The sequence below is a fragment of the Mauremys mutica genome, chromosome 16 (assembly GCF_020497125.1).
Source record: "Mauremys mutica isolate MM-2020 ecotype Southern chromosome 16, ASM2049712v1, whole genome shotgun sequence".
NCBI classification, from domain to species: domain Eukaryota; kingdom Metazoa; phylum Chordata; order Testudines; family Geoemydidae; genus Mauremys; species Mauremys mutica.
The window spans coordinates 28016696-28040711 of record NC_059087.1 but is presented as its reverse complement, the minus strand read 5'-3'; positions in this window follow the sequence as shown (position 1 = coordinate 28040711).

The following is a 24016-nucleotide window of genomic DNA, read 5'->3' as shown; positions in this document are numbered from 1 at the left end:
TTTTTATTTATTTTGTTAACACCTGTGGCAAAGTTCCTCCTCTCCTCTAGTAGGTCCTGCGCTGATTGGCGGATTTCTTCCCCTCAGTGGTTTTCCCCTTGGATGAAACCCATAGTCTGGATCAGCTACTCCTATGTCTGATTAGGAGTAGCGGGGCTAGGGGGGAACCCGGGCCCGCCCTCTACTCCGGGTTCCAGCCCAGGGCCCTGTGAATTGCAGCAGTCTCTATAGTGCTACGTGTAACCGCTGCTTGACCGCTACAGCTCCCTGGGCTACTTCCCCATAGCCTCCTTCAAACACCTTCTTTATCCTCACCACAGGATCCTCCTGGTGTCTGATGCTGCTTGATTGTATGGTGTTTTCCTCAATCCTCCAGTAGTACCCCCTCTCAGTTCTTAGTTCCTTGTGTCTCTTGCTCCCAGCTCCTCATGCGCACTTCTTTCCTCTGGCTCCTCCTCCCTAGACTGGAGTGAGCTCCCCTTTTTATACCAGGTGCCTTGATTAGCCTGTCCTGATTGGCTGCAGGTGCTCCAATCAATGTAGCTCTCTCCGGTGCCTTCTAGAAAGTTCTTAATTGGCCCCAGGTGCCTTGATTAGCCTGGAGCAACTGCCATTTTGGTTCCCATAGTACTAGGGATTTGCTTAGCCTGGAGCTAACATACCTGCTCCTCAGTACTTTCCTGTAGCCATCCGGCCTTGCTCCATCACACACCCTACAACTGCAATGACCAATGACACTCCGGAGAAGGGCAGTTTTTGTTTAAGAGTAACTATGCCCTGCCTCTTCAGTTAAGGAGGGAAAGTCATTTCCGCTACAACCCACCATGAGTCCTGTAACAAAAACAGGGGTGAGCAGAGTGGACCTTTCTGATACTTCCAAGCTAATCAAACAAGCAGAACCACCTCCTCCGCAGGCCTTCCTCGTGCATGATGAAGAGGAAAAATGGCACCAACCCAATATTTTGAGACTCCTTTGCAGGTCATCATTAATTTATCTTGGGGCTGGATTGTCAGAATACCCAGCAGCTCCCATCATGATCCAACGTGCACCCAACGTACTAATCTGGCCCTAACGGTGGGTGCTGAGCATTACAATCTGAGCTATCGAGTGCAGCAAAAGTGCCCCCTCCAGGGCAGCAGGAGCTGGATCCTGACCAAGGCCACTGCCATCTGGACCATCGGATTAACTGGTGACAGCGGGGTTTGAGCCTTCCCACCCTGCCTTGTCCAGAAGGTCAGAGAGGGGTGAGGTCTGTGCAACCCAGACCCCTTTTGTTGCCCAGCCGGACCCATTGGAGATCATTCCAGCTAATGCCGGGGACGAGAGACGTTCCGCATTTTTTCAATGAAAACTATTCCCCTCGAAAAATGGGGTTTCATCAAAAAATGTCATTTTTAATTTTTTTTTTTAATTTTTCATTCAGCAATTTTGAAATGAAACAAAACTAAAATACCCGCTTAGCTTCATTTTGGATTGAAATTTTTGTTTTGTTTCAGTTTTTAACATTTCTATATTTTAAAAAATGTTCTGGTTTTGTTTTTCCTTATATTTGTTCCTTTGGGTGCCTGAATGGGATTGAATGAATGATTCTGGGCTTCCTGCCTTCTTCCCACTCTGTAACTTTCCAGCATCTCCAATTTTGGAAAAGCGCTGGAACGCCAATAAGAAACATGAAAAGCAGAAAACGGGAGAAGTGAACAACCTCTCCTCTCCCTGACATCAGTCGTGCTGGTGCGTCCGGGGCCCAAAAGGAGACTGGGCGAATGAGAGGAAAAATGACAACCGGGAACGTTCAAGACATTTTCTGTTCTTGGAAAGCAAATAAAACCAAGACTTTTGTTTTGTTCCAAAATGTTCCTGAAAAAAGCTGCTGTGTGGGGCTCTTGGCAACTGCTGACTTTGTGAGGGCCCCCCCTGCCCTTCTTCCGAGCTGGGCCAGGGGATGTTCCGTTCTATTCCTCCCCTTCCCCCAGCAGCAGGCCCAAGTCCCTTTTCAACCCCTTGTGGGTGCTGAGCCCCTGGGAAAGGGCCCCTGAGTTCTCTCCCCCTGGAATGGGGAGCCCTGCGTGGAGAAACAAGGCAGCAGCTCAGACAAGGCGAGTGTGAGCCCTGGAACTAGGTTGCCAGGCGTCTAATTTTCGACTGGAACACCTGGTTGAAAAGGGACCCTGGTGACTCTGGTCAGCACTGCTGACTGGGCCGTTGGAAGTCCGGTTGGCCACCCACAGCAGGGCAGGCCGGATACCTGCCTGGCTCACAGGGGCGGCTCCAGGCACCAGCATGCCAAGCGCATGCTTGGGGCGGCAAGCCACGGGGTGTGCTCTGCCGGTCGCCGAGAGGGCGGCAGGCAGGCAGCCTTCGGCGGCAGGCTGCGGAGGGTCCGCTGGTCCCACGGCTCCGGTGGACCTCCCGCAGGCTTGCCTACAGAAGGTCCACTGGTCCAGCGGCTTCGATGGAGCTGCGGGACCAGCAGACCCTCCGCATGCATGCCTGCGGGAGGTCCACTGGAGCTGCGGGACCAGCGACCGGCAGAGCGCCCCCCGCGGCATGACGCCGTGCTTGGGGCGGCGAAATGTCTAGAGCCGCCCCTGCTGGCTCACACAGCTCTCAGAAAGCCGCTGTCATCTCCCTCTGGCTCCTAGGCATAGGGGCGGCCATGGGGGCTCCGTGCGCTGCTCCTCCCCCCTCCCCCCAGCACCAGCTCTGCAGCTGCCATTGGCTGGGAACCACAGCTAGTAGGAAGTCTGGGGGTGGTGCCTTCAGGCAGGGGCAGCCCGCAGAGGTGCCTGGCTGTGCCTCTGCCTAGGAGAGAGAAGGAAATGCTGGCAGCTTTCAGGGAGCTGCCCGAGGTAAGTGTTGCCCAGAGCGCATCCCCTGCACCCCAACTCCCTGCCCTGAGCTCTCTCCCACACCCAAACTCCCTCCTGGAGCCCACACCTCACACCCCCTCCCACACCCCAACCCCCTGCCCCAGCCCTGAGCCCCCTCCTGCACTCTGAACCCCTCATCCCTGCCCACACCCCAAAGCCCGCACTCCCAGCCGGAGCCCTCACCTCCTCTCCCACCCCAACCCCCTGCCCCAGCCTGGTGAAAATGAGCAAGTGAGCGAGGGTGGGGAAGAGCGAGAGATGGAGGGAGGGGGGAGGGAGGGAGTGGGAGCGGGGTCTCGGAGAAGGGGCAGGGCAGGGGCGGAGCAAGGGTGTTGGATTTTCAGCAAATAGAAAGTTGGCAACACTACCCAAGACAAGCCCCCATAGGGGTGAGGGGCCTAGGGCTCATGCTGCCCTCCACGCACGTGCATTGCAGCTCTGCGGGAGCTGCCCAGATGAGTCAGACTGGTGCCTGGTCTCTTTGGGGTGTTTTCCATTGTTCTGAACCTCACAGACACGGCTCACGTATTTCCCAGCCTGGTTTGCCATGTCTCCCATTATTCCTCCCTCTGCAAAACGTCCTGGGGTTACAATTTCTTTCTAGGCCCAGTAAAAGGACTCTGGTGGATGACGGCTGCTCAGGGTGAGAGCTGGCTGAATAACCGAGTTTCCAATTCTCTGCCAGTTTTGAAAAGTTGAAAGATGCCATCTCCATTGTACAGATAGGGAAACCGAGGCACGGAGAAGCTGTGACCTGCCCAAGTTCACACAGACAAGGTGGGTAGGACGCTATCTTTTTTTGGACCAGTTGCGGTTGGTCCGAGAGACAAGCTTCCACGTCCCGCAGCGGCTACAACTACACTGCAGACAAGTTCACACAAGAAGGCTCTGGCAGAGGTAAGAAGTGAGGCCAGCTCCCTGGAGCCCCAGTCCAGACCAACGGACGAGTGACACGTGTCCGGCAGACGTTTCAGATCTAAATTTGAACATGTGGTTTTTACATTCCAGGAAGTTTCCTAGGCTTCTGCTGCTGAGCTGGGTCTGTTACCGCCATGCCGAGGGGCCAGTTGAGATCAGGGTGCAGTTCTGCTGGGCACCGGACACAGTGCAGTAGGCAGTTCTGGCTCTCGAGAGCTACAATCTAATGGTAAGAAGCAGACGTTCTCTGCAGAGCTGTGAGCTCTCGGTCCTCTCAGGAGGCGCTTGCTCTCTGAACAAGCCAGTGGCGAGACTGCCCCCAAGGACCCCCATGTCATGGCACTGATGCCAGGAGCACAGCCTGGGCATCACTGAGGGTAGATGCTGACCCAGGGAGCTCACTCATTTTTGTCTTCCAAATGTACCTGAGGTGCCTCAGCCCCCAGCTGAGACCTAATGACTGGCAGCAAAAATTCAAACCCACCTGGCAGGGAGGCACATGGGGCAGAAAAGCTGCCTCAGGTCAGCAAAACCCAGAGTCGCCTCACTCCTTCCTAGCTGGGAGCCAGCTGACTGGGTTTATTCCCAGGGGTGGTGCCTTTCTAATTCCATTTCACTGCAGTTGTGGGGAAAGATTTCCCCATGTAACTTTATAATTGCAGCAGAACAAACACCTCTCCAGAGATTTGCAAAGAAGCCCAGCGCTGCTCTGCAGCGAGAGCTCCGCATTCAGAGGAGGAGGCTGCTTTGGTTTCTGTTGCTGGTGACATGAGAATGATCCGGATTTCTACAAAAGACCTTGGTTCAGGCTTTAATTAGCAACTCAAACATGTGTTCTCCGCTCTTTAAACTGTGCTAGAAAGACTCGAAAGCCTCAGCGACGTCTCGCAGCAGAGCAGTCCTACCATGACATCAAGAGAGACGAGATAAGAGTCTAGATCTCGAGTTCATCCTTTAAAGAGATGAACAGGTTTGCTTTCCTTTCATTCCTCCTCTGTTCTGCGGTGCGAAGGAAACATCACCTACTCATGTAGCATCGCTGGGGTGTCCCACCGGGGCTGGGAATCAGGCGGAGCCGCAGTCTGGGCATGCCAGCAATTTCATACGAGCAGGGGTGAAAGTAGTATTAAATTCTTACCGGTACGGGGGCCTGACTCCGGCTCCCCCGGAGGGGCGGGGCCTCAGGCAGAAGGGGCAGGGCAGGGGTCAGCCTCCCATCCCCACGCTGCCTGGCCCGTGCCACCCGGGAGAAGGAGGCTCTGCCTGTTCTCCCACGTCCCGGAGAGGAACCTGCGTCTGGCTGTTCCCGAAGCCCAGACGCTGACGAGGACTGGCCCGGAGTACCTGCTGCTGTATATCCCGAGGTGCCGGAAGAGGCCTGGAGGCCGCAGGTACCGAACCCCAGGGTGGCAGGAAGTGGACCAGGGGCAGCCCTGAAGCAGCTGGCTGCAGAGCCAGAGGTGGTCCAGTTGGTGTGTTGCGGCTGGATCCCCGCTGATTCTGCCCCTGCCAGGGCCCTGGGCTGGGACACGGTGGAGTAGGGTGGGCCCACATCCCCTTGAAATCCCACCCCAGGGTGGCTGACCCCCTACACTGCGAAAGGAGGCTCTAGCTCTGAAGAGGAGCTTCCCGTACCACTCACCTGTAGACTGTTTTGTTTGCTGACTGCTCGAGCTCCGCCCATGCCCCAGCCAGCCCTGATAGACTGTGTTTAAGGGCTGGCTACTTGTGCTACCCAAGCCTGGTAGTGACTATGAATCACGCAGCCCTACTGGGGCTCTTGCCTGTTTGACAGACTCTGGCCCTGAACCGATAGAACTAGCCTGAGTGACCTCCCTCCGACCAGGAGAGCGAGGGAGCATTACAGCCACATGCCTCCTAGACATCTGCAAATAAAAAGCCTGGGAGAATCGGATACAAGGATCCTACCAGAAGCGCCCTCTGGCCCTTTGTATGGAGACGTGTGATAATTTCAGTTCAAAATGAATTTTTTGTTTAGCAAAGCATTTTCTTTTTCATTTGTGTATGGCTGTTATGAAGTTTACGTTGTTGTATGGCATGTCAGTGGTAGTGCATCATGTGATGTGTCACATGCACTGCTATGGACAACACACAGAGACACTTGGAATTTCTGTTTCATGGGAAATTTCAGAAATATTTGTATAAGCAGGGTCTGAATGAGCTCTCCCTTGCCATCTAGTGATGCACAGTCGGGGAAGACTTCAGGAGCAGACTGTGTTTGCATAGACACACTAGCCAAAATTGATGACTTTGTCAACGCAGCTCCATCCTGCTGCGCATGTAGGCAGAATAGGTGTGTCTATGCAAACACAGTCTGCTCCTGAAATTATGACTTTTTTCTGAAATGCAATTTTCAACAAAATTTCTTTGAAATGTTCTCAAATTTTATATGACTTGGTGAAAAAAATCAGTTTAATTGAAATGTCATTTTCTGATGGAAAACTTTTGATGAAAATTGTCCGAACAGCTGTACTATTTGCCCCTCAGAAGTGGAGTGAATGACAATGACTCTGAGCTGTAACAGAGCTGCGGGCAGGGCACTAATGCAGTTAGAAAGATAAGAAGAGTCAGAGGAGCCCAATGTGGCTGCGCGAGGAGCTTTTTAGCTATCTCAAAACCAGAAGGGAGACATCTGGGAAATGGAAGGAAGAAAGATGGATCTGGGATGGCGCGGGTCTGCTGCTCAATGGAGAAAGTGAGCTGGGAACAGAAGATAATAGGAAGGCAGAACTGCTGAATGCCTACTTTGCTTCAGACTTCACACAAAAAAATAACACGTGACCGGATTACTAGTAAAGTTATCATAGACAATAAAGGAGAAAGGATGCCTATCAGGATAACTAAAGAACATGTCAGGGAACTTTTGACTGATCTGAATGAATTCAAGTCAGCAGAGCCGGATGCAGTTCACCTCAGGGTACTGAAGGAATTAGCTGAAGAAATCTCGGCACCACTGGCAATAATATTTACAAACTCACGGATAACAGGAGAGGTCCTGGAAGACTGGAGAATGGCTAAGGTAGTGCCCATCTTTAAAAAGGAGGAGCTGGGAAACTATAGACCAGTCAGTCGGACTTTGATACCTGGGACGCTACTACAGCAATGGATAAAACATTCAATTTGCGAATACCGGGAGGATGAAGGGGGTGATCACTAGCAGCCACCATGGATTTACCAAGAACAAATCATGTCAAACTAGCTTGATTTCTTTCTTTGACAGGGTAACTAGCTGGGTGGATAGGGGGAATGTGATAGAAATAATATACCTGGACTTTGACAAGGCTTTTGACACATTCCTACATGACATTCTGATAAGTAAGCTGGAGAAATGTAGGCTCAGTAGAACTACCATTATGTAGATACCTAATTGATTAAAAACCGCAACGAGTAACTATGGATGGAATGATATCAGATTGGAGGGAGGTCTCAGGTGGGGTTCCACAGGGATCTATTCTGATTCCATTGTTGTTTAACATCTTTATTAATGACCTGGATATAGGAATAGACAGCAAACAGATCAGATTTGCAGATGACAGAAATCTGGGGGGGCGGGGGTGTGCAAACCCTGTGGAGGATAGAGCTAAGATCCAGGGGGATCTTGATAAACTGAAGAACTGTGCTATAGACAACGAAATGAAATTCAACAAAGACAAACGTAAGGTGCTACACTCAGGGAAGAAAAACCAAATGCACAGATACAGAATGGAGGATAACTGGCTTGGCAGCAGCTTGGCTGCTGAGAAAAATTTGGGAGTTGTGGTGAATCATGACCTCAACATGAGTCAATAGTGTGATGCTGTTGCAAAAAAAGCAAATGCAATTTTGGGTTGCATGAATTGAGGCACAGCATACAAGTCACGGGAGGTGATAGTGCCACTCTACGCAGTGCATCTCGGGAGGGGTGATGGCCTTTGCTGTCCCTTCTAACCCCAGGGTTTTATGATTCTATGATTTAGTGGAATGATGACGATGATTATTTTGATTATTATTAAAGCGTAAGGGGCCGAGGCCCACTGTGCGAAGCGTTGCACAGACACTACAAAGGGACAGTCCATGCCCCAGAGAGCTTCCAGTCTAAGATAAGGTCAGAGACCTGAGGGCAATACAACCAAGAGAGGTGGGGAGCACAATGAGAGGGGGGTGAGCCGTCACATACGCAGCCATCACAGCTCACCAGCTGCCAAGACACTGCCCAGTGTTTTGGAGGTAACACAGCAGAGGAGAGTTTTCAAAGCAACTTGAAGGACAAACCACATGGGATGGGTAGGACAAAGGCTTCTAGGCATTGCGGCTAGACCAGCATGCCCGTGTACACACACACACACACACACACACAGAGCCCTGCATGCCAGTGTATACATGTGCATGTGCACACACACACACACAAATCAACGTGCCTGTACACACACACACACACACACAGAGCTCAGCATGACCATGTATACACATGTGTGCATGCTCACACACAGCCCAGCATTCCTGTACACACTCACGCACAGAGAGCCCTGCATGCCAGTGCATACATATGCATGTGCACACACACACACACCCCACCAGCCCTCACACAGCCTCTGACACAAATCTAAAATGGATCCCTTAGTATGTGTGAGAGCCTCAGAGTGTGTGTGTTTGGGTGGGGGTTGTCAGAAGCAGAGTAGCAGTGCAGCTGAAGGAAGGACACCATGTTTTCTGTCACTTAACAGGCCTCAGGGCTTTTGAGACTATTTTTAGTTTTAACACCTCCCAAGCATTTTAATCACAATACAGCTCCGGCCCCCTCACTCCCTCTTACTTTCTTACTGCAGGTTCCCCCGAGGCTAGAGACCAAACTGCTGTCATACAAACTGTCAGTTGACCCTCCCCCAGCCGGCATATTCAGCATCTCTCTTGCACACTCATCACCCAGGAAGGGGGTCGATATCCCCCTCCTCCTAGGGAGGGATGTAAGGCCCCAAACCGCTGCCACCCTCTGCCCACCCCCTGCTTCTCCACATGCACAGAACCAGAACCGGGACGAAATTCAGAAGTACAAAGGTCAAGGTCATGCACTTGGAATCTAATAATAAGAATTTCTGCTACAAGCTGGGGAATCATCAGCTGGAAACAACACAGGAAGGGAGAGATCTGAGCATGTAGCTCAACCACAGGATGACTCTGAGCCACCAATATGATGCGACTGTGAAAAAAGGCAAATGCGATCCAGGCGAGGCATTTCCAGTCGAGCTGTTGAAGTCTTAGTACCATTGTACAAGGCACTGGTAAGACCTCGTCTGGAATACTGTGCGCCACTCTGGTCCCCCATGTTCGAGAAGGGTTAATTTAAACTGGAACAGATGCAGAGAAGAGTTATTAAGCTGATCGGGGGCCCATCTTATGAGAGGAGACTGGAAGAGCTGGATTTGTTTCATTTTGCAAAAAGAAGGCTGAGGGGATTTAATTGCTCTCTATAAAAATAACAGGGTAAATACGGGGGAGGGTGAAGAGCTGTTTAAACTAAAAGACAGTGTTGGCACAGGAACAAATGGGGATAAACTGGCCAGAAACAAATTCAGGCTGGAAATTAGAGGGTTTCTCACCGTCAGAGGGGTGATGTTCTGGAGCAGCCTCCCCATAGGAGTTGTGGGGGTAAACAACTTAATTACTTTTAAGCGAGAGCTGGACAAATGTATGAGTGGGATTGTATGCCGGGGTTGCTTGTGATGCTGGGGGACAGGGCTTAGCAGCTCTGGGGCTCACTTCCAGTATATGTCTTAAGTTCCCAAAGCTCATGTTTCAGGGTTTCAGCCAGCAATCTGCAGAGGCCAGGAAGGGATTTTTCCCCCAGTGTATTCTGGGAGGTTTTTTATCTCCTTCCTCTGAAAGATCAGGGATGGCCATGGCTGGAGATGGGACCTAGGACGGGGAAGGCCAGAGCTCTGAGGTGGCACCAAGCATTATCTCACTCAGGTGCCTAACTGGCTGGTTCTTGTTCACATGCTCAGGGTTTAACTGATCACCATCTGTGCCGTTGGGAAGGAATTTTCCCCTAGGTCAGATTGGCAGTGACCTTGGGTGGTTTTCACCTTCCTCTGCAGTGTGGAGTGCAGGTCACTTACCAGGATCATCTGGGTCTCTCTCACTTACTCATTTCTCTTCCATTGCAGAGTCCTCAGGCACCTGTGCTCCTGTACCCTGTCTCATTTTGCTCGTTGGGTTAGTGTGTAGGTGCTGGGTTGTACTGGTGGCCTGTGATACACAGGAGGTCAGACTGGATGATCTGGTGGTCTCTTCTGGCCTTAAACTCTATGCTTGAATTTCATCTCGGGACCGTAAAATGAGCTGCTTACCTTGCCATGCAAGCCTCCCCCAACCAGCCTTCAGTTCTTCACTATGACTTATCTAGACTAAAATAAAAGGGGTATTTTTCAACCCTGGTAGCTTCGATATTTTAACTAAGATGTTTTAATACCCTAGTATTTTCCCGTGCATGAACTGGTTGAGAAAGCCTAGAGTTCATCTAGATCATTAAACTGATTGAGGATAACTTGGGGTTAGCTAACACATATTACCTACCGCCTGTTGCAAGCGTGCCCGACAAAGGAGAAGTCTGTAAATAGAAAGCAAGTAGTTAACAGACCAGGTGCCAGTGTACAGCACCCAAGAATTCAGTGTTGTACCCAGCCTGTCTAGGACCAGTAAAAGTCATTACTGCAAATGGCTTCCGTTGTGCAGCAATGTCGCTCATAACACGCCCAACCTAACCTCGCTGCTCCCAACTCTCAGGATATTATCTTGAGTCTTGCATTCTTTGGTGTTTTTCTTACAGCTCCAGCTCCTGCTGTTAACTGTTTACAAAAAAATCTCACTGTTCGATTCAAGAAGCCAGTTTCTAGAAACCATGAAAACCTGAGGCGCATTTCACCTAACAGCTCAGAAAGGAGAAGGCAAATTAAAACAACTCAATCCTCACTGCAATGTGAGAGATTCCTCCTGCAGTAGAGTGGTTTATAAAGTAACTTGTTCCGGTTACTAGAATGCTTGGGAATTACTCACTCCACATACTCCATTATTTAATCAAATGATAAACGGACTAATTCCCATCAACGTATGACAGAGAAAGTCTTCTCCTGAAGTCAACAAAACTGTATCTCAACAAAACCAGGGACTAGAGAAGACAGTTTTGTAGTATTCTTTTTTTAAAATAACTGAACCACCTGGACTGAAGTCTACAGCCATCTAGATCCATTCTAAAAGTGAAACTCACTAATGGATCTACAACAAACAATGACTCTTATAGATTCATAGATTCTAGGACTGGAAGGGACCTCGAGAGGTCATCGAGTCCAGTCCCCTGCCCTCATGGCAGGACCAAATACTGTCTAGACCATCCCGGATAGACATTTATCTAACCTACTCTTAAATATCTCCAGAAATGGAGATTCCACAACCTCCCTAGGCAGTTTATTCCAATATTTAACCATCCTGACAGTTAGGAACTTTTTTCTAATGTCCAACCTAAACCTCCCTTGCTGCAGTTTAAGCCCATTGCTTCTTGTTCTATCCGTAGAGGCTAAGATGAACAAGTTTTCTCCCACCTCAGAATCATGTTTGCTTTTTTTCAACAGCATCACACTGTTGACTCATATTTAGCTTGTGGTCCACTATAACCCCTAGATCCGCTTTCTGCCGTACTTCTTTCTAGACAATCTCTTCCCATTCTGTATGTGTGAAACTGATTGCTCCTTCCTAAGTGGAGCACTTTGCATTTGTCTTTGTTAAACTTCATCCAGTTTACCTCAGACCATTTCTCCAATTTGTCCAGATCATTTTGAATTATGACCCTATCCTCCAAAGCAGTTGCAATCCCTCCCAGTTTGGTATCATCTGCAAACTTAATAAGCGAACTTTCTATGCCAATATCTAAGTCATTGATGAAGATATTGAACAGAGCCGGTCCCAAAACAGACACCATGCGGAATCCCACTTGTTATACCTTTTCCAGCAGGATTGGGAACCATTAATAACTACTCTCTGAGTACGGTTATCCAGCCAGTTATGCACCCACCTTATAGTAGCCCCATCTAAGTTGTATTTGCCTAGTTTATTGATAAGAATATCATGCGAGACCATATCAAATGCCTTACTAAAGTCTAGGTATACCACATCCACTGCTTCTCCCTTATCCACAAGACTCGTTATCCTATCAAAGAAAGCTTTCAGATTTGTTTGACATGATTTGTTCTTTACAAATCCATGCTGGCTATTCCCTATCACCTTAGCACCTTCCAAGCGTTTGCAGATGATTTCATATGATAATTTGAAATCAACCTTTCCAAGTGGTGCCGCATATGACAGCACATGTTTGGTAGCGGGTACTTTAATGAGAGACATTGTACAAATGGAAAACAGAGAACTCAGAAAAGTCTTATTTATACACTGAGGCCAAAGTCTGGTTAATGTAAAAGTCACAGTAGGAGAAAGAGACTTCATCTAAAGATCTTCTCATCTTCTGTGCACTCTTTGGGGTTATGCCATCACTTGAGTGTATTAACTGTGGTGTTTAGAAATGCCAGAAATCTAGAGATGTCTTACAAGTCAAACTATCAACGTTTTTAATTGCCTTGTAAAGATTCTGACATTCAGCCATAAGCTCATTTCCATGAAAGGTCCATGACACCAGCTATCCTTCGCATCATTAAAACCTGATCCCAACTTAACTGTCTTCTGTGTTCTCATCTGTGCTTTTAATTTACAGGACTAGCACCTTATAGACAATAGCTGACTAATTCTTCTGCTTTACCCAGAAGGGCCGTTCTTCACTTTCACATTTTGGGTGATGCTTTCCTTGCCTGGCTTTCCATACAGATCTGAATAATTTCTTGGCAAGGTAGTGGCTGAGTGGAGTCCATAGGGGAAAGGCAGAAAATAATGGGAAAGGGTCAGATTCTTCATAAAACCTCTGTGAAGACATGTTGCACTATAACCAATAGAAAATTCTGCCTCATCTCTCCCCCTTCATTATGCTCGGCTATTCATCAGACATTTTATTAGCCTCCATGACAAATACAGGAACACATCTTACTCACTGGTTCTGAACTATGGGAGTATCCCATGGCTCTGTGATGACTGGAGTAGCTAAGGACAACTCTCAAGAGTAACCCATGCAGAGTCAGTGCCCCATTATCACAAAATTCCTAAATAGAGCCTCAGCTGGCACACATGAGAGAAGACAGTATTCACTCAAGAATTCAGAATGAACTGTGGTATGTAATTTATCACTGCAATCCACCTCTGTGCCAGATGACTAACTGATATAATGCCGATTTTAAAAAAGGGCTCCAGAATCTCCATTCTGGCAATTATAGAATGAGGGAACTATCTTTGGTACTGGGCAGATTGGTGGAAACTATGGTAAAGAACAGAATTTATCAGACACATAGATGTACATGATTTGTTGGGGAGGACACACACAGATTTTGTAAAGGGAAGTCATGCCTCACCAATCTATTAGAATTCTTTAAGGGAGTCAACAAGCCTGTGGATAAGAGTGATCCAGTCAATATAATGTACTTGAATTTTCAGAAAGCCTTTGATAAGGTCCCTTACTAAAGGCTCACAAGGAAACAAGTTAGCCATGGGATAAAAGGGAAGGCCCTCTCATGGATTAGTGTAGCAGGGCAGTCACCCCACTCCGGTGTGGAAGGGGTTAAAAACAGTTCTGGGAAAGGGCTGCCCTGGGGAGCCAATCAGGGCCGGGCTGGGAGTATAAGAAGGTCTAAGGAAGGAGCTGGGTCAGAGGTTCTCTCCAGCTGTGGAGGGAGAAGGACCTGGCTGCCTGGGAGCACAGGGTACCTGAAGCAGAGCAGTGCTGGGGAAGGGCAAGAGGAGCTGGGGAGCTCCAGCCTGGCAACTCCCCAGGCTGAGGCCTGAGTAAAGGCCTGTGCAGGTACTGGGGCTGGGAGGTGCAGCCCAGGAATAGGCAGAGGCAACAGGTCTGACCCCCTTGCCAGTGATGCGTGGCCTTTATAGACTGCCATCTGCTCCAGTGAGTGGGGGCTAGATGGCGACTGGCAGTAGCCACTGAGGCAATGTGGGTGCAGAGGGTTGGGAGTTCTCCTGGGAGGGGAGACCCAGTGTATGTGGGTGCTGCACAGGGCAGAACCCCAGGGTAAGGGGCACCGGGGTCCGGGAGGGACACGGGGGCCTGAAGGAGGCGAGACACCAGCCACTAGGAGGGGCTCTGAGTGCTGGACGAGCTAATTCCCAAATGACCAGCAGGAGGCGCCGTGCCAGTAAGTCTTCGCTCTGCTACAATTAGTAACTGGTTGAAAGATAGGAAACAAAGGGTAGGAATAAATGGTGAGTTTTCACAATGGAGAGAGGTGAACAGTAGGGTCCCTAAGAGATCTCTACTGGGACTTATGCTGTTCAATTTATTCATTAATGAGCTGGAAAAGGGGGTGAACGGTGAAGTGACAAAATGTGCAGATGATACAAACTTATTCAAGGTAGTTAAGTTTAGACCAGCCTGTGAGGCAGTACAGAGGGATCTCATGAAACTGGGTGACTGGTCAAGAAAATGGCAAATTAAATTCAATGCTGATAAGTGCAAAGTAATGTACGCTGGAAAACATAATCCCAACTGCACATACACAACAGTAGGTTCTAAATTAGCTGCTGCTACCCAAGAAGGAGTCACCACGGAGAGTTTTCTGAAACTTTTGCTTAATGCATAGCAGTGGTCAAAAAGACTAACTGTAGGTTAGGAACTATTTGGAAAGGGATAGATAATATGACAGAAAAGATCATAATGCCACTATATAAATTCCTGGTGTGCCCACACCTTGAGTACGGTGTGCAGTTCTCGCTGTCCCATTTTAAAAAGAAGATGGTGGAACTAGAAAAGGTTCAGAGAAGGGGAGCAAAGATGATCACGTGTGTGGAATGCCTTCCATACAGGGAGAGACTAAAAAGATTAGGGTGGTTCAGCTTAGAAAAGAGACAACTAAAAGAGGATATGATACAGGTCTATAAAATCATGAATGGTGTGGACAAAGTGAATAGAGAAGTGTCATTTGCCCTTTCACACAATACAAAAGCTGGGGGTCACTCGATGAAATTAATAGGCAAAAGGTTTAATACGAGCAAGAGGAAGTACTTTTTCACACAATGTCCAGCCAACCTGTGGAACTCATTGCCATGGGATATTGTGATAGCCAAAAAAGAAATAGATACGTTCATGGAAGACAGGTCCATCAATGGCTATTGGCCAAAAGGCTTAGAAACGCTATGCCATTGGCAACCCCTAAACCTTTAACTACCAGAAGGTGAGAGTGGAAGACAGGGGTGAATCACTCCAACTGCCCTGTTCTGTACGCTCCCCTTGAAACTCTGGTATGGGCCACTGTGGGAGATAGGCTACTGGGCAAGAGGGACCATGGTCTGGCCCAGTCTGGCAGCTCTTATGTTCTTAGAATCAGGTCCACAATTCCTAGTGCTTTATGCAACTTCTTCCCAATTCTCACACCTCACTCACTACATCTTTTATCATCTTATTGCAAATTACATCTGTTTTCTGAGCACCCAAGGCAATCTCTGTGACACTCTTAACATTTCTCAGTTGCCAGCTGCTGCTGACACAGCCAGAGGTTCTAGCTGTAGGAATGTGGCCTTTAAACCATGCTTTGCACAACAATTAATTACTTTACAACACAAAATCAATTGGAGCCTTTATTTTGTTCCAAGCAGCAGTGATGGATAATGCTGGGCTCTATCTTCTCTACATTAACTACACTTTCACCTGATGGATACGTTGGCTAGGGACAATTCTGCACGTATTCCTTTCTAACCACTCTGGAGCTCTCCATACTTTCTTGGGGAAATGATGGTTTGGGACAGCTGATTGGGAAATACTGTGCGAACCTCCCAACTCCCCAAAAGAGACAGCGATAGATAGATTTGTATGAGGATAGATAGATAGAGTGATATTCGAATAAAATAACTTGCTGCACAGGAATACATATTTTCTTCACTTACCCTCCACACTCTAGGCAGAAAAAATCCAATCTGTATTTAAAAATTGGCATTGATGAAGAATCCACTATAACACTTTGTTTATGTTTCCAATGGTTAATTATTCTCACTGTCAAAAATGTACACCTTATTTCCAGTCTGGATTTATCTAGCTTCTGCTTCCAGCCATTGGATCATATTATACCTATCTCTGCTAGGCTGAGGAGACCATTATTAAATACTTGATCCCCATGTAGATACTCATAAACTGTAATCAAGTCACCCCTTGACTTTCTCTTTGTTAAGATAAATAGATTGATCTGTTTGAGTCTATCCCTATAAGGCAGGGGTCCCCAACGCAGTGCCCGCAGGCGCATCTAAATGCGCCCGCATCCTGGCCGGCGGTCAAGCATCTGCCGAAATGCCGCTGAAATTCGGCGGCATTTTGGCGGATGCTCAACCGCCGCTACGGTCCTTCGTCTGGTGCCCACCAGACGAAAAGATTGGGGACCACTGCTATAAGGCATGTTTCTAATGTTTCTCATAGTTCTTCTCTGAACCCTTCTTTGTCTTAACACTGCTGAGGTCACTGTTAAGGTTGTGCACTAGAATGCAAGTTTGTTGGAATTGGCTATGCGCCGCTTTTCACTGTGGGTTGAGATGGATGTGGAAACCCTATAGAGTGTTGGAGTTTGTTATCCAGTATTGTGGGCAATACAAAGGTGGCAGGCAAGGAACGCACAAGTCTTTCCTGTAGCTTCTTATTTCATTCTTGTAGGTTTGGGGTAGGAACGGAGTCAGTGATTGCACTCATGCCATGGCAGAGACATCATCAGTTGCAGAAGGTTTGGCCTGGTGCACATATTACGCTTATGACTAAACAGTTGTAACATGCTCCTGGACAAACACTATCTATGTATAATCGGTATTCTAGAAATCTGCACATGAGGAACAACAATGTGGCCAAAGGACAGATCCCAGAATGCTTTAGATTATTGCAAAAGAAAAATGAAACAATTCAGTGACAAATGTCCAAAGGGGAGATATCTTAACTCTTACTATTCTCTCTGTATCAATCCAATTTTCATCCAACCGTGTCAGAGTTCCCTTCCCTGGCTGAACTCTGGGGTACAGATGTGGGGACCCGCATGAAAGACCCCCTACGCTTATTTTTACCAGTTTAGGTTAAAAACTTCCCCAAGACACAAATCCTTTCCTTGTCCTTGGAGGTGGCAGCAATACCGTCCAAGTGACTAAGACAAAAAATCAGGAACAGGGTCACTCAGAGTCCCTTGTTCCCCAAAATATTCCCCCAAGCCCTCTCACTCCCTTTCCCGGGAAGCCTTGAGAACAATGTGAGTCCCGATCAGACTCTTTGTCCCTAGGACACTGAAAATCAAACAGGTTCTTAAAGGAAGAACTTTATTTAAAGAAAAAGTAAAAATATCACACCTGCAAAATCAGGATGGAAGGTAACTTTACAGGGTAATAACACAACCTAGACTATGGCAGAGAGGGGTGTGTGTGTGTGTGTGTGCGCGGGCACATACAAAAGATTCTTCTGAAAGAATGTTAAGGTTGCGTAGTCAAGCACTCAAAAGTTAGGAAATGCCGGAATTAAGGTTGCCCGTACAACCTAAATTCGCATATTGTGTGTATGCATTACCGTACAGCCTTTAAATACATACTGTTATGCTATTTTTTCCACCGGACCCCTGCGTCAATCAGTGTACAGGATGGTTGATTCTCACAGAGTGAGTATTTAATATTTTGTGTTATTTTCATTATGCAGTGTGTTGCCCCAGGCCTTATGTAGTGCACACTATTCAAACCCTGCTCTGAATACAGAATTACTCATTTCCTCATGGGCTTTTCCATTGTGCTCATCACTGCAGTATCTGAGCGCTTCACAAACATTAATGAATTGATCCTCCTAACACCTCGGCGAGGTGAAGTAGTATTACTATATCCATTTTACACATGAGGAACTGAGGCAAAACATTTTAAAAGCAAATTGCTAGAAGTGTCCACTAATGTTGGATGCCCAATTGTAGGGCCTTGTTTTCCAGAGTACTTAGCATTATATAGCATTTTCTATGGTCAAAGCAGAGCCCCCAGTGACTTCAGTTGCCATTGTGAGTGCACAGCACTTCTGCAAACCCGTCTCCAGGATCTCAGGTCAGGCGCTCAGAAAATAAGGAACATGCAATTAGTGGCCACCTCTGAAAAGTTTGCTTTAAACCACTTGCCCTGCATCACATTGGAACTCTGTGGCAACTGCCTTAACCATCTTCTCTCTTCCTGCAGTCCCCTGCCTCATTCACTACCCACTCTCCAACTTCTGCAACCAACAGAGCAAGGAGCCTATAGACAATAGCCTCAAATACTAAACAACCCTGGTCCGCCCCTAGGCCGCTCCATCCTGGGCAGGGATCCTTTGTAAATCATGGTATGTGATCACGTAGTTAAAGACTGAATCATAATGTGTATGCACAAGGGAGCCAAACTAATGTTGCATGGACAACCTTAATTGTGGCATTTTCTAATTTGTGAGGGCTTGACTTTGCAACTCTTCAGCTGTCTTCCCTTCATTTCTTTGGATGTACCTTTTTAAAAATTGGGGAAAAAAATGAAAATTTCATCTTGTGTCACCACGTTGTCTGTCCTCTCCCCGGGTCATCAGCAGGGCTGGGGTCTTTAGAGCCATAGCACACTCCTCTATCACTTGAGCGGGCAGAGAACCTGACAGCAGTGGGAGGCAGTTATCTTCTGTGTGGACCTACCCCTGGAAGGGGTGGAGACACTTTGCCAGTGGCTTTCACAGCTGTTTGCTGACAGCAGAGGAAGACCCAGACTCAAGACTCCTGGGTTCCGTTCCAGGTTCTGGAGGAGACTACTGCTCTAGGGGTTACTGACAGTTCTGCTCTGCCCCCTCTCGTGCTGCTCTGTCCCCTGTGACACTACACTCTGTCTTCTTCATAGAAATATTGTTAGAATATGATTATAGCCTGACTATGATATATTTTGTGCAACATAAGGCATGTGAGATATCACTGGAAAGGTTATGATTTACTGAATATAATTATCTTATTTGTATGGATGGATGTACCATTTCTGTATCTAAAGTTAGGAATATTAACTATACATCTGTACTGGAAAAGTGTTCGCACCTGTGGAATGCCCACCAGACATAATTCAATCAGTCCGGCTGGCTAGCTGGGGACAAGTCAATGGACCATTAGGTTGAACAATACATCTTGGAAGAAGTTAATCTCCCACCTTTCTGAAAAGCTTTCCTGGGATGCTACAAACAACCTCTGACTCGTGGCTACTTTGACACTGCAAGGTCATGTGATAAAGTCACCTGGTACTGGACTTCATGATAGAATACTAGTATTTTTCCACTGAGGGCAGGGAACCACACTGGAAAATAAAGGATTCCCGCCATATGTAAAACCTATTTAAGGCAGAGGAGGGACATGATCAGGGTTCGTTCTTCACTGAATCCCCACCCAGGATGACTGCTGGAAACATCTAAGACACAAGGACATAGGCCTGGGGCCTGAACCAAAATCAGCAGAAGTTATGCTATGAGCAGGAGTCAGGCCCTAGCAAAAGCAGATGCTTGCCTGCAAGCCAGTGTCCAGTACACAAACTCGACGCCAGTATTGCTGGCATTGCTAAAACACACCGAATATGTAAACATAGGCCAGCGCAAGAACACCCCAACCTAGCACACGATAAAATGGTTTGACAAAAGTGATGAATTTTGTCTGAAACTTCAGGAGGAAAGTAGAAGGGGAGGTAACAAACATGCCGTGAAATGCAGGTACATAAGTTGTTTATCCCAGATTGCTTGTCTCAGTCTATAAATGTTGGGATCCCTTGCCTTGACCCTTCCTCCAGCCCAGGGGGCAGTGGAGAGTCCCGTCACTGATTGAGCTGGTCCATAGTCACGGGCGTACATGGGTTAGTGTAACTGTAACCATTGAGTTAGCACCATTGGCACCGTGCTTCGTCAGCAATAAACCTGGCCGGCTGCCTTCACTACCAAACCGAGTCTTGTGGTCCTACTGGGCCGTTTGATCAGAGCCTGTTGTATGGGCTATCTGGTCAGAGCCGGTGCGGCATGCAGAAAGAACCCATGCACTCAGCTGAACATCTGATCACACAGGTGTTACTACCAGTCCCACCCATAATATAACGTCTGTGCACACAGCGTACGTATCCTGCTACTCATCTGTATTGGATTTGTTAAGGTGTGCGTTGGGCATCAGAGGCCCCCAATATGGGGAATCAAAGGTTATCTGAGGTTAGTAGTGTGACACTGGCAGACCAAGTGCCAAGGTCCCCACGTCTCATCTGGACACTGGCAGATGCACAGCTGGAATCTGGCTGTCTCACTTGTGCGTTAATATTGATAAAATAGGTATTAGAATTATTAGAAAGAGTTTGGTGTTTAGACTATCAAATACATATGAGCTGCTGCCTGCATTAAGCTGACTTGTAAAATCTGTATCCCATATTGTAATATAACATTTGAGTGGTTGTATGGTGCGCCTCAGTGGCTGTCTGAATTGCCAGACAGGAGATGGACACTCATTACTATGAAGACCTGCTCTTCTACATAAATTGTCATTCTCCTCCTAAAAGAGGAGAGTCATCAGTAACTGACAGGCTCGGGTTGGATCTTACAACCAGTAACTCCCTACACCTGGATGGAGAAACCGTCAATATAAGGACTAATGACTCTTATTGTTGTTCTGCTCTCCGCCCCCTGAAGAGGAGTCATGAAAGTGGATGCCTCCCATCAGCGAGTTTGCAGCTCAGAGCACATGACAGGAGGGGAATAAAAACCCCAGACCAAAGGAACGAAGGATCTCTGTGCTGCTTGGACGCTGGGGGAGCAAGGGGTTTCTAGACATAAGCAAGAGATTCGCCAGCTGCGTAGCCTGGGTTAGCCCTAAAGGACAAATAAGGCTTGCTGATTATAGATGCTTATATTACCTTTTGAAACCTGAGGCCTGGTCTACACTACACCATTAGGTTGACGTAAGGCAGCTTATGTCGACCTAACTCTGTAAGCTTCTACACTAAACTGCAACTCCCATCAATGCAACTCGCCCACTACACCGGCTTAACTCTTCCTCCACAAGATGCAGAGCGCTTAGATCAGTGCAGTTGGGTTGACGCAGTGTCAGTGTAAACACTGTGTTGCCTACATCAGCTGTTGCTGCCTTTCAGAAACCATCCCACAATGCCCCAGACTGGCAGTTACATTGGTGCAAGCGCTTCTGGTGAGGACACACTCTGCCAACACAAGGAGCATACTGTGGACGTGTCAAACCAATTAAATCACTGAGGTGACCGTACATCAATGTAAATTAGGTCAACTTAATTTTATACTGTAGACATGCCCTCAGACTATAACACATTTGTGTATCTATGTTTACCTGCTTTAATCTGGTAAATAACGCTCTAATTTCCTTTTCTAATTTAATAAATCTTCATATAGTTTACAGTAGGATTGGCTACAAGTGTTATCTTTGGTGTGAGACCTAAAACACAATTGACCTGGGGTAAGTGACTGGTCCTTTGGGATTAGGAGTAACCTGAATATTGCTGTGATTCTTGGTGGAAGAGGCCATCTGTCACAGAGATACATTCACCTGGGTGGCAAGGCAGGCGGGAGAACCCAAGGGGACTGGCTGTTAAGTGCCCAAAGAGTTTGCACTTGGCACAGTTGGTTGGTGAAATCTAAGCCCAGAACTCACAACCAAATTGGAGTTTTGAACCATCTGCCCTGAGGTTGGTACTCACGCTCTTGCATCCCCATTGGGAGCTTCACAAGTAATGCTATTTATTAGATTATAAAAAAAAAGTACCCTCCAAAGAGGAGCCAGGGACCCTCACTCAGGGGCTGATGTTGACATCAAGTATCTTATAAGATGGGGATGATTGCATTTTAATTACTAAACCTCTAATGATCCACTTATCCCTCCACCTTTGTTACAAATCCACCCTAGAGAGAGGGAGAGTTAATTCCAAACACACCCTTCACTGCACCTCCAGACAGCCCTCATTTGCCATCACTTCTGTTTGGCAATCAAAACAACGATGACATCCTCTGATTCTAGTTCCGAATTTCAACTTCTGAAATCACTGCATTTAAGAGCTGGTTTTGTTTTATTTCCTGCTAGTGAAAACATTTTAGCCAATATCAATCAGCTGCATGAAAAATAAAACCCGCTGCCCCCTTCCAAGTCTAATTAGAATTATATAACGATGTTATCTCTATGTGTAGGTCAATACAAACGTTATCAATTTGGCTGAATGCTCCATTTTGTCTTCTGAGGATTTCTTCTTGGCCCAGTACAGTTCAGTACTGTGGCCCTGATACTCCTCTGCCCTATCCAGCTTTATGCTTGTGTCACTCCATCGAAATCAAGAGAGCTATAACAGCAGAAATCTGGAGTAACAGTGCTGAGTCCGGCCCCATTTCTCCATCCCCTTGCCCCAGTACGGCACTTTGCGCTTGATTTAAATGGGGGACTGCAGAGGCTGGGGTAAAAGCTGGCTTTGTTTTTTTCTGATGGGTTTTAGATCCCGTTTTTCTCCCGTAAGAGTGCTGAGGAGTTTCTCTGGGGGTGAGGCACCATTCCAGCTTTTACCCCACTTCCTAACGCCGTTAGCCAGGTTGACGTGTTTGCGTATAAATACATTTGTGCACATACAAGGCCTTGCTACGCCGAAAGGTGCTAACGTCCACCTCACTCGCAGTTTGGGGACACGGTAACACAGTCCCAGAGTCCCCGCCCCAGGGGAAGTGCTGTCAGGTCCTGTCCTGAGGTTCCACCGTGGAACCCAGCTAGAGTAATTGCAGCTTCCTTTAGAGGCTGGGAAGGGGAAGGGTGGTCGTTGGGGTCCACTCAGCCGGTGTCCTCTGCAGCTTCAGAGGAGAGCAGTCTCTGCATTGCACCCCATAAAGGAGCTGCTCCTGCATCATCTCCCAGCAAAGAGTCCCCCAGCAGCGTGGAATCCTCAGTGCAGAGGAACTGGTAGCATATAGGAGCTCTATACCTCTGTAGGCCACCCTCTATTGATCTCTTCATCTCAGCGTGAACACGCCCTCCACCAGGCCACCCCTACCATACCCTCTGCCAGCAATAAACAGCTGGCAAGACGCACTGATATTAAATTCTCTGTGTGGGATCCTGGGCCCTGGACTCCATAGTGAGAGTCAACGTCCGCTGCAGCCCCTGCCCCTGAACTGCCCCTCCATGCCAATGCTGGGGCAGCCTTTACTCCCCCCAGAGGATTTCCTCATGCTGGGTGATGCGGTACCAAACCCCAGACTTGTGAAGGGCTGGCAAACTGTCCGTGGGGGTCAGACGGGTGCCACAACCACACACGTAGGCACGGCTAATGCTGCAGTGGAAATGTCTCCCTAGCAAAGAGAGCCACGAAAACACTGCGACGATCTGAGTGTGAGGAGCTCCAACTGGCCGCGCAGTGTTGCTGCTCAAAGCCTGCTGGCCTAGGCTGCGAATAGCTCCTGTCCCTCTCTCTTACACAGCTTCGGCCCAGCCCCAGGCTCACCCCTTTACAGCTTGGAGAAATTACTTTCAGAAATCAAGACCTGTCGCGAGGCAGCTTCAGCTAGTAGAAATCCTGGTGGAAATGTGACATCAAGGAAACAGCCTTGTTCTCCAACAGCCATTACAAGCAAGCCCCTCTGTAAGTCAGTAAAAGAGGGTGTGCACAGGGGAGAGGCCATGGTGAATTCTGGGTGAGGCTTGGTGAATTCTGGTGACCCAGGTTGAGTCACACGGGTGACAGGGCCAGTCTGGATTACAGCTCCTATGAACTCGTGTCTGTTGTCGCTTGGCAATAAAAACGTAATGGCTATAGATTTGTTTAGACAACGACTCTGGGGGAATACTTGAGTCACCGAGGTCAGGTCTTTGCAGACTTTGTGAGGCTTGCCGCAACCAACCCCAAGGAAGATTTCCTTGCTCGGCAGAGCTCAGGTGTTCTGAATGCTTGGTTTCTAAGCGCACTATGGTCAGGGACTCTGTGAGGATAAACATATCCCTTCATCTGCTAGTCATGGAACCTCACTGAAATGGTTTAGAGTCATACATTTCAAAGCCAGAAGGGACCATTATGACCATCCCGAGCTCCTGCATAGCAGAGTCCAGAGAACCTTCCCCAG